Genomic DNA, 20,147 nt, shown 5'->3' on the forward strand with positions numbered 1-20,147 from the left:
TACTGATTCTGGCTCTGACCTCTAAGACTGATTCTGGCTCTGACCTCTCATACTGATTCTGGCTCTGACCTCTCATACTGATTCTGGCTCTGTCCTCTCATACTGATTCTGCCTCTGACCTCTCAGACTGATTCTGGCTCTGACCTCTCAGACTGATTCCAGTTCTGTCCTCTCATACTGATTCTGGCTCTGTCCTCTCATACTGATTCTGGCTCTGTCCTCTCATACTGATTCTGCCTCTGACCTCTCATACTGATTCTGGCTCTGACCTCTCATACTGATTCTGGCACTGATCTCTCATACTGATTCCTGCTCTGTCCTCTCATACTGATTCCGGCTCTGACCTTTCATACTGCTTCTGGTTCTGTCCTCTCATACTGATTCTGGCTCTGACCTCTCAGACTGATTCTGGCTCTGACCTCTCATACTGATTCTGGCTCTGTCCTCTCATACTGATTTTGGCTCTGACCTCTCAGACTGATTCTGCCTCTGACCTCTCAGAATGATTCTGGCTCTGACCTCTCAGACTGATACTGATTCTGGCTCTGACCTCTCAGACTGATTCTGGCTCTGAACTCTCATACTGATTCTGGCTCTGACCTCTCATACTGATTCCAGTTCTGACCTTTCATACTGCTTCTGGCTCTGACCTCTCAGACTGATTCTGGCTCTGACCTCTCATACTGATTCTGGCTCTGTCCTCTCATACTGATTCTGGCTCTGTCCTCTCATACTGATTCCGGCTCTGACCTCTCATACTGATTCCAGTTCTGTCCTCTCATACTGATTCTGGCTCTGACCTCTCAGACTGATTCTGGCTCTGACCTCTCATATTGATTCCAGTTCTGTCCTCTCATACTGATTCTGGCTCTGACCTCTCAGACTGATTCTGGCTCTGACCTCTCATACTGATTCCAGTTCTGTCCTCTCATACTGATTCTGGCTCTGACCTCTCAGACTGATTCTGGCTCTGACCTCTTATACTGATTCCAGTTCTGTCCTCTCATACTTATTCTGGCTCTGACCTCTCAGACTGATTCTGGCTCTGACCTCTCAGACTGATTCTGGCTCTGACCTCTCAGACTGATTCTGGCTCTGACCTCTCAGACTGATTCTGGCTCTGAACTCTCATACTGATTCCAGTTCTGACCTTTCATACTGCTTCTGGCTCTGACCTCTCAGACTGATTCTGGCTCTGACCTCTCATACTGATTCTGGCTCTGACCTCTCATACTGATTCTGGCTCTGTCCTCTCATACTGATTCTGGCTCTGTCCTCTCATACTGATTCTGGCTCTGACCTCTCAGACTGATTCTGGCTCTGACCTCTCATACTGATTCCAGTTCTGTCCTCTCATACTGATTCTGGCTCTGACCTCTCATACTGATTCTGGCTCTGACCTCTCATACTGATTCCAGTTCTTTCCTCTCATACTGATTCTGGCTCTGACCTCTCATACTGATTCTGGCTCTGTCCTCTCATACTGATTCTGGCTCTGACCTCTCAGACTGATTCTGGCTCTGACCTCTCAGACTGATTCTGGCTCTGACCTCTCATACTGATTCTGGCTCTGTCCTCTCATACTGATTCTGGCTCTGACCTCTCAGACTGATTCCGGCTCTGACCTCTCGTACTGCTTCTGGCTCTGACCTCTCATACCGATTCTGTCTCTCACCTCTTAGACTGATTCTGGCTCTGACCTCTCAGACTGATTCTGGCTCTGACCTCTCATACTGATTCCGGCTCTGACCTCTCATACCGATTCTGGCTCTGACCTCTCAGACTGATTCTGGCTCTGACCTCTCAGACTGATTCTGGCTCTGACCTCTCATACTAATTTTGGCTCTGACCTCTCATACTGATTCTGGCTCTGACATATCATACTGCTTCTGGCTCTGACCTCTCAGACTGATTCCGGCTCTGTCCTCTCAGACTGATTCTGGCTCTGACCTCTCATACTGATTCTGGCTATTACCTCTCAGTCTGATTCTGGCTCTTACCTCTCATACTGATTTTGGCTCTGACCACTCAGACTGATTTTGGCTCTGACCTCTCAGACTGATTCTCGCTCTGATCTCTAATACTGATTCCATTTCTGACCTTTCATACTGCTTCTGGCTCTGACCTCTCATACTAATTCTGGTTCTGACCTCTCATACAGATTCTGGCTCTGACCTCTCACACTGATTCTGGCTCTGAACTCTCATACTGATTCTGGCTCTGACCTCTCATACTGATTCCAGTTCTGACCTTTCATACTGCTTCTGGCTCTGACCTCTCAGACTGATTCTGGCTCTGACCTCTCATACTGATTCTGGCTCTGTCCTCTCATACTGATTCTGGCTCTGACCTCTCATACTGATTCCGGCTCTGACCTCTCATACTGATTCCAGTTCTGTCCTCTCATACTGATTCTGGTTCTGACCTCTCAGACTGATTCTGGCTCTGACCTCTCATACTGATTCCAGTTCTGTCCTCTCATACTCATTCTGGCTCTGACCTCTCAGACTGATTCTGGCTCTGACCTCTCATACTGATTACAGTTCTGTCCTCTCATACTGATTCTGGCTCTGACCTCTCAGACTGATTCTGGCTCTGACCTCTCATACTGATTCTGGCTCTGTCCTCTCATACTGATTCTGGCTCTGACCTCTCAGACTGATTCCGGCTCTGACCTCTCCTACTGCTTCTGGCTCTGACCTCTCATACCGATTCTGGCTCTGACCTCTCAGATTGATTCTGGCTCTGACCTCTCAGACTGATTCTGGCTCTGACCTCTCATACTAATTTTGGCTCTGACCTCTCATACTGATTCTGGCTCTGACATCTCATACTGCTTCTGGCTCTGACCTCTCAGACTGATTCCGGCTCTGTCCTCTCAGACTGATTCTGGCTCTGACCTCTCATACTGATTCTGGCTATTACCTCTCAGTCTGATTCTGGCTCTTACCTTTCATACTGATTTTGGCTCTGACCACTCAGACTGATTTTGGCTCTGACCTCTCAGACTGTTTCTCGCTCTGATCTCTAATACTGATTCCATTTCTGACCTTTAATACTGCTTCTGGCTCTGACCTCTCATACTAATTCTGGTTCTGACCTCTCATACAGATTCTGGCTCTGACCTCTCACACTGATTCTGGCTCTGAACTCTCATACTGATTCTGGCTCTGACCTCTCATACTGATTCCAGTTCTGACCTTTCATACTGCTTCTGGCTCTGACCTCTCAGACTGATTCTGGCTCTGACCTCTCATACTGATTCTGGCTCTGTCCTCTCATACTGATTCTGGCTCTGACCTCTCATACTGATTCCGGCTCTGACCTCTCATACTGATTCCAGTTCTGTCCTCTCATACTGATTCTGGTTCTGACCTCTCAGACTGATTCTGGCTCTGACCTCTCATACTGATTCCAGTTCTGTCCTCTCATACTCATTCTGGCTCTGACCTCTCAGTCTGATTCTGGCTCTGACCTCTCATACTGATTACAGTTCTGTCCTCTCATACTGATTCTGGCTCTGACCTCTCAGACTGATTCTGGCTCTGACCTCTCATACTGATTCCAGTTCTGTCCTCTCATACTGATTCTGGCTCTGACCTCTCAGACTGATTCTGGCTCTGACCTCTCATACTGATTCTGGCTCTGTCGTCTCATACTGATTCTGGCTCTGTCCTCTCATACTGATTCTGCCTCTGACCTCTCAGACTGATTCTGGCTCTGACCTCTCAGACTGATTCTGGCTCCGACCTCTCAGACTGATTCTGGCTCTGACCTCTCATACTGATTCTGGCTCTGTCCTCTCATACTGATTCTGGCTCTGACCTCTCAGACTGATTCTGGCTCTGACCTCTCAGACTGATTCCGGCTCTGACCTCTCCTACTGCTTCTGGCTCTGACCTCTCATACCGATTCTTGCTCTGACCTCTCAGACTGATTCTGGCTCTGACCTTTCAGACTGATTCTGGCTCTGACCTCTCATACTGATTCCGGCTCTGACCTCTCCTACTGCTTCTGGCTCTGACCTCTCATACTGATTCCAGTTCTGTCCTCTCATACTGATTCTGGCTCTGACCTCTCAGACTGATTCTGGCTCTGACCTCTCATACTGATTCCAGTTCTGTCCTCTCATACTGATTCTGGCTCTGACCTCTCAGACTGATTCTGGCTCTGACCTCTCATACTGATTCTGGCTCTGACCTCTCATACTGATTCTGGCTCTGTCCTCTCATACTGATTCTGCCTCTGACCTCTCAGACTGATTCTGGCTCTGACCTCTCAGACTGATTCCAGTTCTGTCCTCTCATACTGATTCTGGCTCTGTCCTCTCATACTGATTCTGGCTCTGTCCTCTCATACTGATTCTGCCTCTGACCTCTCAGACTGATTCTGGCTCTGACCTCTCAGACTGATTCTGGCTCTGACCTCTCATACTGATTCTGGCTCTGTCCTCTCATACTGATTCTGGTTCTGACCTCTCATACTGATTCTGGCTCTGAATTCTCAGACTGATTCTGGCTCTGACCTCTCAGACTGATTCTGGCTCTGACCTCTCAGACTGATTCTGGCTCTGACCTCTCAGACTGATTCTGGCTCTGACCTCTCATACTGATTCTGGCACTGATCTCTCATACTGATTCCTGCTCTGTCCTCTCATACTGATTCTGGCTCTGACCTTTCATACTGCTTCTGGTTCTGTCCTCTCATACTGATTCTGGCTCTGAACTCTCAGACTGATTCTGGCTCCGACCTCTCAGACTGATTCTGGCTCTGAACTCTCATACTGATTCTGGCTCTGACCTCTCATACTGATTCCAGTTCTGACCTTTCATACTGCTTCTGGCTCTGACCTCTCAGACTGATTCTGGTTTTGTCCTTTCATACTGATTCTGGCTCTGACCTCTCATACTGATTCCAGTTCTGTCCTCTCATACTGATTCCAGTTCTGTCCTCTCATACTGATTCTGGCTCTGACCTCTCAGACTGATTCTGGCTCTGACCTCTCATACTGATTCCAGTTCTGTCCTCTCATACTGATTCTGGCTCTGACCTCTCAGACTGATTCTGGCTCTGACCTCTCATACTGATTCTGGCTCTGTCCTCTCATACTGATTCTGCCTTTGACCTCTCAGACTGATTCTGGCTCTGACCTCTCAGACTGATTCTGGCTCTGACCTCTCATACTGATTCCAGTTCTGTCCTCTCATACTGATTCTGGCTCTGACCTCTCAGACTGATTCTGGCTCTGACCTCTCATACTGATTCTGGCTCTGACCTCTCATACTGATTCTGGCACTGATCTCTCATACTGATTCCTGCTCTGTCCTCTCATACTGATTCCGGCTCTGACCTTTCATACTGCTTCTGGTTCTGTCCTCTCATACTGATTCTGGCTCTGACCTCTCAGACTGATTCTGGCTCTGACCTCTCATACTGATTCTGGCTCTGTCCTCTCATACTGTTTTTGGCTCTGACCTCTCAGACTGATTCTGCCTCTGACCTCTCAGAATGATTCTGGCTCTGACCTCTCAGACTGATACTGATTCTGGCTCTGACCTCTCAGACTGATTCTGGCTCTGAACTCTCATACTGATTCTGGCTCTGACCTCTCATACTGATTCCAGTTCTGACCTTTCATACTGCTTCTGGCTCTGACCTCTCAGACTGATTCTGGCTCTGACCTCTCATACTGATTCTGGCTCTGTCCTCTCATACTGATTCTGGCTCTGTCCTCTCATACTGATTCTGGCTCTGACCTCTCATACTGATTCCGGCTCTGACCTCTCATACTGATTCCAGTTCTGTCCTCTCATACTGATTCTGGCTCTGACCTCTCAGACTGATTCTGGCTCTGACCTCTCATATTGATTCCAGTTCTGTCCTCTCATACTGATTCTGGCTCTGACCTCTCAGACTGATTCTGGCTCTGACCTCTCATACTGATTCCAGTTCTGTCCTCTCATACTGATTCTGGCTCTGACCTCTCAGACTGATTCTGGCTCTGACCTCTTATACTGATTCCAGTTCTGTCCTCTCATACTTATTCTGACTCTGACCTCTCAGACTGATTCTGGCTCTGACCTCTCAGACTGATTCTGGCTCTGAACTCTCATACTGATTCTGGCTCTGACCTCTCATACTGATTCCAGTTCTGACCTTTCATACTGCTTCTGGCTCTGACCTCTCAGACTGATTCTGGCTCTGACCTCTCATACTGATTCTGGCTCTGACCTCTCATACTGATTCTGGCTCTGACCTCTCATACTGATTCCGGCTCTGACCTCTCATACTGATTCCAGTTCTGTCCTCTCAGACTGATTCTGGCTCTGACCTCTCATACTGATTCCAGTTCTGTCCTCTCAGACTGATTCTGGCTCTGACCTCTCAGACTGATTCTGGCTCTGACCTCTCATACTGATTCCAGTTCTGTCCTCTCATACTGATTCTGGCTCTGACCTCTCAGACTGATTCTGGCTCTGACCTCTCATACTGATTCTGGCTCTGTCGTCTCATACTGATTCTGGCTCTGTCCTCTCATACTGATTCTGCCTCTGACCTCTCAGACTGATTCTGGCTCTGACCTCTCAGACTGATTCTGGCTCTGACCTCTCATACTGATTCTGGCTCTGTCCTCTCATACTGATTCTGGCTCTGACCTCTCATACTGATTCTGGCTCTGACCTCGCATACTGATTCCAGTTCTGACCTTTCATACTGCTTCTGGCTCTGACCTCTCAGACTGATTCTGGCTCTGTCCTCTCATACTGATTCTAGCTCTGACCTCTCATACTGATTCTGGCTCTGACCTCTCATACTGATTCCAGTTCTGTCCTCTCATACTGATTCTGGCTCTGACCTCTCAGACTGATTCTGGCTCTGACATCTCATACTGATTCCAGTTCTGTCCTCTCATACTGATTCTGGCTCTGACCTCTCAGACTGATTCTGGCTCTGACCTCTCATACTGATTCTGGCTCTGTCCTCTCATACTGATTCTGCCTCTGACCTCTCAGACTGATTCTGGCTATGACCTCTCAGACTCATTCTGGCTCTGACCTCTCATACTGATTCCAGTTCTGTCCTCTCATAATGATTCTGGCTCTGACCTCTCAGACTGATTCTGGCTCTGTCCTCTCATACTGATTCTGGCTCTGTCCTCTCATACTGATTCTGCCTCTGACCTCTCAGACTGATTCTGGCTCTGACCTCTCATACTGATTCCAGTTCTGTCCTCTCATACTGATTCTGGCTCTGACCTCTCATACTGATTCTGGCTCTGACCTCTCATACTGATTCCAGTTCTTTCCTCTCATACTGATTCTGGCTCTTACCTCTCATACTGATTCTGGCTCTGTCCTCTCATACTGATTCTGCCTCTGACCTCTCAGACTGATTCTGGCTCTGACCTCTCAGACTGATTCTGGCTCTGACCTCTCAGACTGATTCTGGCTCTGACCTCTCAGACTGATTCTGGCTCTGACCTCTCATACTGATTCTGGCTCTGTCCTCTCATACTGATTCTGGCTCTGACCTCTCAGACTGATTCCGGCTCTGACCTCTCCTACTGCTTCTGGCTCTGACCTCTCATACCGATTCTGTCTCTCACCTCTTAGACTGATTCTGGCTCTGACCTCTCAGACTGATTCTGGCTCTGACCTCTCATACTGATTCCGGCTCTGACCTCTCCTACTGCTTCTGGCTCTGACCTCTCATACTAATTCTGGTTCTGACCTCTCATACAGATTCTGGCTCTGACCTCTCACACTGATTCTGGCTCTGAACTCTCATACTGATTCTGCCTCTGACCTCTCAGACTGATTCTGGCTATGACCTCTCAGACTCATTCTGGCTCTGACCTCTCATACTGGTTCCAGTTCTGTCCTCTCATAATGATTCTGGCTCTGACCTCTCAGACTGATTCTGGCTCTGTCCTCTCATACTGATTCTGGCTCTGTCCTCTCATACTGATTCTGCCTCTGACCTCTCAGACTGATTCTGGCTCTGACCTCTCATACTGATTCCAGTTCTGTCCTCTCATACTGATTCTGGCTCTGACCTCTCATACTGATTCTGGCTCTGACCTCTCATACTGATTCCAGTTCTTTCCTCTCATACTGATTCTGGCTCTGACCTCTCATACTGATTCTGGCTCTGTCCTCTCATACTGATTCTGCCTCTGACCTCTCAGACTGATTCTGGCTCTGACCTCTCAGACTGATTCTGGCTCTGACCTCTCAGACTGATTCTGGCTCTGACCTCTCAGACTGATTCTGGCTCTGACCTCTCATACTGATTCTGGCTCTGTCCTCTCATACTGATTCTGGCTCTGACCTCTCAGACTGATTCCGGCTCTGACCTCTCCTACTGCTTCTGGCTCTGACCTCTCATACCGATTCTGTCTCTCACCTCTTAGACTGATTCTGGCTCTGACCTCTCAGACTGATTCTGGCTCTGACCTCTCATACTGATTCCGGCTCTGACCTCTCCTACTGCTTCTGGCTCTGACCTCTCATACCGATTCTGGCTCTGACCTCTCAGACTGATTCTGGCTCTGACCTCTCAGACTGATTCTGGCTCTGACCTATCATACTAATTTTGGCTCTGACCTCTCATACTGATTCTGGCTCTGACATATCATACTGCTTCTGGCTCTGACCTCTCAGACTCATTCCGGCTCTGTCCTCTCAGACTGATTCTGGCTCTGACCTCTCATACTGATTCTGGCTATTACCTCTCAGTCTGATTCTGGCTCTTACCTCTCATACTGATTTTGGCTCTGACCACTCAGACTGATTTTGGCTCTGACCTCTCAGACTGATTCTCGCTCTGATCTCTAATACTGATTCCATTTCTGACCTTTCATACTGCTTCTGGCTCTGACCTCTCATACTAATTCTGGTTCTGACCTCTCATACAGATTCTGGCTCTGACCTCTCACACTGATTCTGGCTCTGAACTCTCATACTGATTCTGGCTCTGACCTCTCATACTGATTCCAGTTCTGACCTTTCATACTGCTTCTGGCTCTGACCTCTCAGACTGATTCTGGCTCTGACCTCTCATACTGATTCTGGCTCTGTCCTCTCATACTGATTCTGGCTCTGACCTCTCATACTGATTCCGGCTCTGACCTCTCATACTGATTCCAGTTCTGTCCTCTCATACTGATTCTGGTTCTGACCTCTCAGACTGATTCTGGCTCTGACCTCTCATACTGATTCCAGTTCTGTCCTCTCATACTCATTCTGGCTCTGACCTCTCAGACTGATTCTGGCTCTGACCTCTCATACTGATTACAGTTCTGTCCTCTCATACTGATTCTGGCTCTGACCTCTCAGACTGATTCTGGCTCTGACCTCTCATACTGATTCTGGCTCTGTCCTCTCATACTGATTCTGGCTCTGACCTCTCAGACTGATTCCGGCTCTGACCTCTCCTACTGCTTCTGGCTCTGACCTCTCATACCGATTCTGGCTCTGACCTCTCAGATTGATTCTGGCTCTGACCTCTCAGACTGATTCTGGCTCTGACCTCTCATACTAATTTTGGCTCTGACCTCTCATACTGATTCTGGCTCTGACATCTCATACTGCTTCTGGCTCTGACCTCTCAGACTGATTCCGGCTCTGTCCTCTCAGACTGATTCTGGCTCTGACCTCTCATACTGATTCTGGCTATTACCTCTCAGTCTGATTCTGGCTCTTACCTCTCATACTGATTTTGGCTCTGACCACTCAGACTGATTTTGGCTCTGACCTCTCAGACTGTTTCTCGCTCTGATCTCTAATACTGATTCCATTTCTGACCTTTCATACTGCTTCTGGCTCTGACCTCTCATACTAATTCTGGTTCTGACCTCTCATACAGATTCTGGCTCTGACCTCTCACACTGATTCTGGCTCTGAACTCTCATACTGATTCTGGCTCTGACCTCTCATACTGATTCCAGTTCTGACCTTTCATACTGCTTCTGGCTCTGACCTCTCAGACTGATTCTGGCTCTGACCTCTCATACTGATTCTGGCTCTGTCCTCTCATACTGATTCTGGCTCTGACCTCTCATACTGATTCCGGCTCTGACCTCTCATACTGATTCCAGTTCTGTCCTCTCATACTGATTCTGGTTCTGACCTCTCAGACTGATTCTGGCTCTGACCTCTCATACTGATTCCAGTTCTGTCCTCTCATACTGATTCTGGCTCTGACCTCTCAGACTGATTCTGGCTCTGACCTCTTATACTGATTCCAGTTCTGTCCTCTCATACTTATTCTGACTCTGACCTCTCAGACTGATTCTGGCTCTGACCTCTCAGACTGATTCTGGCTCTGACCTCTCAGACTGATTCTGGCTCTGAACTCTCATACTGATTCTGGCTCTGACCTCTCATACTGATTCCAGTTCTGACCTTTCATACTGCTTCTGGCTCTGACCTCTCAGACTGATTCTGGCTCTGACCTCTCATACTGATTCTGGCTCTGACCTCTCATACTGATTCTGGCTCTGACCTCTCATACTGATTCCGGCTCTGACCTCTCATACTGATTCCAGTTCTGTCCTCTCAGACTGATTCTGGCTCTGACCTCTCATACTGATTCCAGTTCTGTCCTCTCAGACTGATTCTGGCTCTGACCTCTCAGACTGATTCTGGCTCTGACCTCTCATACTGATTCCAGTTCTGTCCTCTCATACTGATTCTGGCTCTGACCTCTCAGACTGATTCTGGCTCTGACCTCTCATACTGATTCTGGCTCTGTCGTCTCATACTGATTCTGGCTCTGTCCTCTCATACTGATTCTGCCTCTGACCTCTCAGACTGATTCTGGCTCTGACCTCTCAGACTGATTCTGGCTCTGACCTCTCATACTGATTCTGGCTCTGTCCTCTCATACTGATTCTGGCTCTGACCTCTCATACTGATTCTGGCTCTGACCTCGCATACTGATTCCAGTTCTGACCTTTCATACTGCTTCTGGCTCTGACCTCTCAGACTGATTGTGGCTCTGTCCTCTCATACTGATTCTAGCTCTGACCTCTCATACTGATTCTGGCTCTGACCTCTCATACTGATTCCAGTTCTGTCCTCTCATACTGATTCTGGCTCTGACCTCTCAGACTGATTCTGGCTCTGACATCTCATACTGATTCCAGTTCTGTCCTCTCATACTGATTCTGGCTCTGACCTCTCAGACTGATTCTGGCTCTGACCTCTCATACTGATTCTGGCTCTGTCCTCTCATACTGATTCTGCCTCTGACCTCTCAGACTGATTCTGGCTATGACCTCTCAGACTCATTCTGGCTCTGACCTCTCATACTGATTCCAGTTCTGTCCTCTCATAATGATTCTGGCTCTGACCTCTCAGACTGATTCTGGCTCTGTCCTCTCATACTGATTCTGGCTCTGTCCTCTCATACTGATTCTGCCTCTGACCTCTCAGACTGATTCTGGCTCTGACCTCTCATACTGATTCCAGTTCTGTCCTCTCATACTGATTCTGGCTCTGACCTCTCATACTGATTCCGGCTCTGACCTCTCATACTGATTCCAGTTCTTTCCTCTCATACTGATTCTGGCTCTTACCTCTCATACTGATTCTGGCTCTGTCCTCTCATACTGATTCTGCCTCTGACCTCTCAGACTGATTCTGGCTCTGACCTCTCAGACTGATTCTGGCTCTGACCTCTCAGACTGATTCTGGCTCTGACCTCTCAGACTGATTCTGGCTCTGACCTCTCATACTGATTCTGGCTCTGTCCTCTCATACTGATTCTGGCTCTGACCTCTCAGACTGATTCCGGCTCTGACCTCTCCTACTGCTTCTGGCTCTGACCTCTCATACCGATTCTGTCTCTCACCTCTTAGACTGATTCTGGCTCTGACCTCTCAGACTGATTCTGGCTCTGACCTCTCATACTGATTCCGGCTCTGACCTCTCCTACTGCTTCTGGCTCTGACCTCTCATACCGATTCTGGCTCTGACCTCTCAGACTGATTCTGGCTCTGACCTCTCAGACTGATTCTGGCTCTGACCTCTCATACTAATTTTGGCTCTGACCTCTCATACTGATTCTGGCTCTGACATATCATACTGCTTCTGGCTCTGACCTCTCAGACTCATTCCGGCTCTGTCCTCTCAGACTGATTCTGGCTCTGACCTCTCATACTGATTCTGGCTATTACCTCTCAGTCTGATTCTGGCTCTTACCTCTCATACTGATTTTGGCTCTGACCACTCAGACTGATTTTGGCTCTGACCTCTCAGACTGATTCTCGCTCTGATCTCTAATACTGATTCCATTTCTGACCTTTCATACTGCTTCTGGCTCTGACCTCTCATACTAATTCTGGTTCTGACCTCTCATACAGATTCTGGCTCTGACCTCTCACACTGATTCTGGCTCTGAACTCTCATACTGATTCTGCCTCTGACCTCTCAGACTGATTCTGGCTATGACCTCTCAGACTCATTCTGGCTCTGACCTCTCATACTGGTTCCAGTTCTGTCCTCTCATAATGATTCTGGCTCTGACCTCTCAGACTGATTCTGGCTCTGTCCTCTCATACTGATTCTGGCTCTGTCCTCTCATACTGATTCTGCCTCTGACCTCTCAGACTGATTCTGGCTCTGACCTCTCATACTGATTCCAGTTCTGTCCTCTCATACTGATTCTGGCTCTGACCTCTCATACTGATTCTGGCTCTGACCTCTCATACTGATTCCAGTTCTTTCCTCTCATACTGATTCTGGCTCTGACCTCTCATACTGATTCTGGCTCTGTCCTCTCATACTGATTCTGCCTCTGACCTCTCAGACTGATTCTGGCTCTGACCTCTCAGACTGATTCTGGCTCTGACCTCTCAGACTGATTCTGGCTCTGACCTCTCAGACTGATTCTGGCTCTGACCTCTCATACTGATTCTGGCTCTGTCCTCTCATACTGATTCTGGCTCTGACCTCTCAGACTGATTCCGGCTCTGACCTCTCCTACTGCTTCTGGCTCTGACCTCTCATACCGATTCTGTCTCTCACCTCTTAGACTGATTCTGGCTCTGACCTCTCAGACTGATTCTGGCTCTGACCTCTCATACTGATTCCGGCTCTGACCTCTCCTACTGCTTCTGGCTCTGACCTCTCATACCGATTCTGGCTCTGACCTCTCAGACTGATTCTGGCTCTGACCTCTCAGACTGATTCTGGCTCTGACCTCTCATACTAATTTTGGCTCTGACCTCTCATACTGATTCTGGCTCTGACATATCATACTGCTTCTGGCTCTGACCTCTCAGACTCATTCCGGCTCTGTCCTCTCAGACTGATTCTGGCTCTGACCTCTCATACTGATTCTGGCTATTACCTCTCAGTCTGATTCTGGCTCTTACCTCTCATACTGATTTTGGCTCTGACCACTCAGACTGATTTTGGCTCTGACCTCTCAGACTGATTCTCGCTCTGATCTCTAATACTGATTCCATTTCTGACCTTTCATACTGCTTCTGGCTCTGACCTCTCATACTAATTCTGGTTCTGACCTCTCATACAGATTCTGGCTCTGACCTCTCACACTGATTCTGGCTCTGAACTCTCATACTGATTCTGGCTCTGACCTCTCATACTGATTCCAGTTCTGACCTTTCATACTGCTTCTGGCTCTGACCTCTCAGACTGATTCTGGCTCTGACCTCTCATACTGATTCTGGCTCTGTCCTCTCATACTGATTCTGGCTCTGACCTCTCATACTGATTCCGGCTCTGACCTCTCATACTGATTCCAGTTCTGTCCTCTCATACTGATTCTGGTTCTGACCTCTCAGACTGATTCTGGCTCTGACCTCTCATACTGATTCCAGTTCTGTCCTCTCATACTCATTCTGGCTCTGACCTCTCAGACTGATTCTGGCTCTGACCTCTCATACTGATTACAGTTCTGTCCTCTCATACTGATTCTGGCTCTGACCTCTCAGACTGATTCTGGCTCTGACCTCTCATACTGATTCTGGCTCTGTCCTCTCATACTGATTCTGGCTCTGACCTCTCAGACTGATTCCGGCTCTGACCTCTCCTACTGCTTCTGGCTCTGACCTCTCATACCGATTCTGGCTCTGACCTCTCAGATTGATTCTGGCTCTGACCTCTCAGACTGATTCTGGCTCTGACCTCTCATACTAATTTTGGCTCTGACCTCTCATACTGATTCTGGCTCTGACATCTCATACTGCTTCTGGCTCTGACCTCTCAGACTGATTCCGGCTCTGTCCTCTCAGACTGATTCTGGCTCTGACCTCTCATACTGATTCTGGCTATTACCTCTCAGTCTGATTCTGGCTCTTACCTCTCATACTGATTTTGGCTCTGACCACTCAGACTGATTTTGGCTCTGACCTCTCAGACTGTTTCTCGCTCTGATCTCTAATACTGATTCCATTTCTGACCTTTCATACTGCTTCTGGCTCTGACCTCTCATACTAATTCTGGTTCTGACCTCTCATACAGATTCTGGCTCTGACCTCTCACACTGATTCTGGCTCTGAACTCTCATACTGATTCTGGCTCTGACCTCTCATACTGATTCCAGTTCTGACCTTTCATACTGCTTCTGGCTCTGACCTCTCAGACTGATTCTGGCTCTGACCTCTCATACTGATTCTGGCTCTGTCCTCTCATACTGATTCTGGCTCTGACCTCTCATACTGATTCCGGCTCTGACCTCTCATACTGATTCCAGTTCTGTCCTCTCATACTGATTCTGGTTCTGACCTCTCAGACTGATTCTGGCTCTGACCTCTCATACTGATTCCAGTTTTGTCCTCTCATACTCATTCTGGCTCTGACCTCTCAGACTGATTCTGGCTCTGACCTCTCATACTGATTACAGTTCTGTCCTCTCATACTGATTCTGGCTCTGACCTCTCAGACTGATTCTGGCTCTGACCTCTCATACTGATTCCAGTTCTGTCCTCTCATACTGATTCTGGCTCTGACCTCTCAGACTGATTCTGGCTCTGACCTCTCATACTGATTCTGGCTCTGTCGTCTCATACTGATTCTGGCTCTGTCCTCTCATACTGATTCTGCCTCTGACCTCTCAGACTGATTCTGGCTCTGACCTCTCAGACTGATTCTGGCTCCGACCTCTCAGACTGATTCTGGCTCTGACCTCTCATACTGATTCTGGCTCTGTCCTCTCATACTGATTCTGGCTCTGACCTCTCAGACTGATTCTGGCTCTGACCTCTCAGACTGATTCCGGCTCTGACCTCTCCTACTGCTTCTGGCTCTGACCTCTCATACCGATTCTTGCTCTGACCTCTCAGACTGATTCTGGCTCTGACCTTTCAGACTGATTCTGGCTCTGACCTCTCATACTGATTCCGGCTCTGACCTCTCCTACTGCTTCTGGCTCTGACCTCTCATACTGATTCCAGTTCTGTCCTCTCATACTGATTCTGGCTCTGACCTCTCAGACTGATTCTGGCTCTGACCTCTCATACTGATTCCAGTTCTGTCCTCTCATACTGATTCTGGCTCTGACCTCTCAGACTGATTCTGGCTCTGACCTCTCATACTGATTCTGGCTCTGACCTCTCATACTGATTCTGGCTCTGTCCTCTCATACTGATTCTGCCTCTGACCTCTCAGACTGATTCTGGCTCTGACCTCTCAGACTGATTCCAGTTCTGTCCTCTCATACTGATTCTGGCTCTGTCCTCTCATACTGATTCTGGCTCTGTCCTCTCATACTGATTCTGCCTCTGACCTCTCATACTGATTCTGGCTCTGACCTCTCATACTGATTCTGGCACTGATCTCTCATACTGATTCCTGCTCTGTCCTCTCATACTGATTCCGGCTCTGACCTTTCATACTGCTTCTGGTTCTGTCCTCTCATACTGATTCTGGCTCTGACCTCTCAGACTGATTCTGGCTCTGACCTCTCATACTGATTCTGGCTCTGTCCTCTCATACTGATTTTGGCTCTGACCTCTCAGACTGATTCTGCCTCTGACCTCTCAGAATGATTCTGGCTCTGACCTCTCAGACTGATACTGATTCTGGCTCTGACCTCTCAGACTGATTCTGGCTCTGAACTCTCATACTGATTCTGGCTCTGACCTCTCATACTGATTCCAGTTCTGACCTTTCATACTGCTTCTGGCTCTGACCTCTCAGACTGATTCTGGCTCTGACCTCTCATACTGATTCTGGCTCTGTCCTCTCATACTGATTCTGGCTCTGTCCTCTCATACTGATTCTGGCTCTGACCTCTCATACTGATTCCGGCTCTGACCTCTCATACTGATTCCAGTTCTGTCCTCTCATACTGATTCTGGCTCTGACCTCTCAGACTGATTCTGGCTCTGACCTCTCATATTGATTCCAGTTCTGTCCTCTCATACTGATTCTGGCTCTGACCTCTCAGACTGATTCTGGCTCTGACCTCTCAGACTGATTCTGGCTCTGACCTCTTATACTGATTCCAGTTCTGTCCTCTCATACTGATTCTGGCTCTGACCTCTCAGACTGATTCTGGCTCTGACCTCTTATACTGATTCCAGTTCTGTCCTCTCATACTTATTCTGACTCTGACCTCTCAGACTGATTCTGGCTCTGACCTCTCAGACTGATTCTGGCTCTGACCTCTCAGACTGATTCTGGCTCTGAACTCTCATACTGATTCTGGCTCTGACCTCTCATACTGATTCCAGTTCTGACCTTTCATACTGCTTCTGGCTCTGACCTCTCAGACTGATTCTGGCTCTGACCTCTCATACTGATTCTGGCTCTGACCTCTCATACTGATTCTGGCTCTGACCTCTCATACTGATTCCGGCTCTGACCTCTCATACTGATTCCAGTTCTGTCCTCTCAGACTGATTCTGGCTCTGACCTCTCATACTGATTCCAGTTCTGTCCTCTCAGACTGATTCTGGCTCTGACCTCTCAGACTGATTCTGGCTCTGACCTCTCATACTGATTCCAGTTCTGTCCTCTCATACTGATTCTGGCTCTGACCTCTCAGACTGATTCTGGCTCTGACCTCTCATACTGATTCTGGCTCTGTCGTCTCATACTGATTCTGGCTCTGTCCTCTCATACTGATTCTGCCTCTGACCTCTCAGACTGATTCTGGCTCTGACCTCTCAGACTGATTCTGGCTCTGACCTCTCATACTGATTCTGGCTCTGTCCTCTCATACTGATTCTGGCTCTGACCTCTCATACTGATTCTGGCTCTGACCTCGCATACTGATTCCAGTTCTGACCTTTCATACTGCTTCTGGCTCTGACCTCTCAGACTGATTCTGGCTCTGTCCTCTCATACTGATTCTAGCTCTGACCTCTCATACTGATTCTGGCTCTGACCTCTCATACTGATTCCAGTTCTGTCCTCTCATACTGATTCTGGCTCTGACCTCTCAGACTGATTCTGGCTCTGACATCTCATACTGATTCCAGTTCTGTCCTCTCATACTGATTCTGGCTCTGACCTCTCAGACTGATTCTGGCTCTGACCTCTCATACTGATTCTGGCTCTGTCCTCTCATACTGATTCTGCCTCTGACCTCTCAGACTGATTCTGGCTATGACCTCTCAGACTCATTCTGGCTCTGACCTCTCATACTGATTCCAGTTCTGTCCTCTCATAATGATTCTGGCTCTGACCTCTCAGACTGATTCTGGCTCTGTCCTCTCATACTGATTCTGGGTCTGTCCTCTCATACTGATTCTGCCTCTGACCTCTCAGACTGATTCTGGCTCTGACCTCTCATACTGATTCCAGTTCTGTCCTCTCATACTGATTCTGGCTCTGACCTCTCATACTGATTCTGGCTCTGACCTCTCATACTGATTCCAGTTCTTTCCTCTCATACTGATTCTGGCTCTGACCTCTCATACTGATTCTGGCTCTGTCCTCTCATACTGATTCTGCCTCTGACCTCTCAGACTGATTCTGGCTCTGACCTCTCAGACTGATTCTGGCTCTGACCTCTCAGACTGATTCTGGCTCTGACCTCTCAGTCTGATTCTGGCTCTGACCTCTCATACTGATTCTGGCTCTGTCCTCTCATACTGATTCTGGCTCTGACCTCTCAGACTGATTCCGGCTCTGACCTCTCCTACTGCTTCTGGCTCTGACCTCTCATACCGATTCTGTCTCTCACCTCTTAGACTGATTCTGGCTCTGACCTCTCAGACTGATTCTGGCTCTGACCTCTCATACTGATTCCGGCTCTGACCTCTCCTACTGCTTCTGGCTCTGACCTCTCATACCGATTCTGGCTCTGACCTCTCAGACTGATTCTGGCTCTGACCTCTCAGACTGATTCTGGCTCTGACCTCTCATACTAATTTTGGCTCTGACCTCTCATACTGATTCTGGCTCTGACATATCATACTGCTTCTGGCTCTGACCTCTCAGACTCATTCCGGCTCTGTCCTCTCAGACTGATTCTGGCTCTGACCTCTCATACTGATTCTGGCTATTACCTCTCAGTCTGATTCTGGCTCTTACCTCTCATACTGATTTTGGCTCTGACCACTCAGACTGATTTTGGCTCTGACCTCTCAGACTGATTCTCGCTCTGATCTCTAATACTGATTCCATTTCTGACCTTTCATACTGCTTCTGGCTCTGACCTCTCATACTAATTCTGGTTCTGACCTCTCATACAGATTCTGGCTCTGACCTCTCACACTGATTCTGGCTCTGAACTCTCATACTGATTCTGGCTCTGACCTCTCATACTGATTCCAGTTCTGATCTTTCATACTGCTTCTGGCTCTGACCTCTCAGACTGATTCTGGCTCTGACCTCTCATACTGATTCTGGCTCTGTCCTCTCATACTGATTCTGGCTCTGACCTCTCATACTGATTCCGGCTCTGACCTCTCATACTGATTCCAGTTCTGTCCTCTCATACTGATTCTGGTTCTGACCTCTCAGACTGATTCTGGCTCTGACCTCTCATACTGATTCCAGTTCTGTCCTCTCATACTCATTCTGGCTCTGACCTCTCAGACTGATTCTGGCTCTGACCTCTCATACTGATTACAGTTCTGTCCTCTCATACTGATTCTGGCTCTGACCTCTCAGACTGATTCTGGCTCTGACCTCTCATACTGATTCTGGCTCTGTCCTCTCATACTGATTCTGGCTCTGACCTCTCAGACTGATTCCGGCTCTGACCTCTCCTACTGCTTCTGGCTCTGACCTCTCATACCGATTCTGGCTCTGACCTCTCAGATTGATTCTGGCTCTGACCTCTCAGACTGATTCTGGCTCTGACCTCTCATACTAATTTTGGCTCTGACCTCTCATACTGATTCTGGCTCTGACATCTCATACTGCTTCTGGCTCTGACCTCTCAGACTGATTCCGGCTCTGTCCTCTCAGACTGATTCTGGCTCCGACCTCTCATACTGATTCTGGCTATTACCTCTCAGTCTGATTCTGGCTCTTACCTCTCATACTGATTTTGGCTCTGACCACTCAGACTGATTTTGGCTCTGACCTCTCAGACTGTTTCTCGCTCTGATCTCTAATACTGATTCCATTTCTGATATTTCATACTGCTTCTGGCTCTGACCTCTCATACTAATTCTGGTTCTGACCTCTCATACAGATTCTGGCTCTGACCTCTCACACTGATTCTGGCTCTGAACTCTCATACTGATTCTGGCTCTGACCTCTCATACTGATTCCAGTTCTGACCTTTCATACTGCTTCTGGCTCTGACCTCTCAGACTGATTCTGGCTCTGACCTCTCATACTGATTCTGGCTCTGTCCTCTCATACTGATTCTGGCTCTGACCTCTCATACTGATTCCAGTTCTGTCCTCTCATACTGATTCTGGTTCTGACCTCTCCTACTGCTTCTGGCTCTGACCTCTCATACTGATTCCAGTTCTGTCCTCTCATACTGATTCTGGCTCTGACCTCTCAGACTGATTCTGGCTCTGACCTCTCATACTGATTCCAGTTCTGTCCTCTCATACTGATTCTGGCTCTGACCTCTCAGACTGATTCTGGCTCTGACCTCTCATACTGATTCTGGCTCTGACCTCTCATACTGATTCTGGCTCTGTCCTCTCATACTGATTCTGCCTCTGACCTCTCAGACTGATTCTGGCTCTGACCTCTCAGACT

This window comes from Leptodactylus fuscus, chromosome 4 (genome assembly GCF_031893055.1).
Source record: "Leptodactylus fuscus isolate aLepFus1 chromosome 4, aLepFus1.hap2, whole genome shotgun sequence".
NCBI lineage: Eukaryota > Metazoa > Chordata > Amphibia > Anura > Leptodactylidae > Leptodactylus > Leptodactylus fuscus.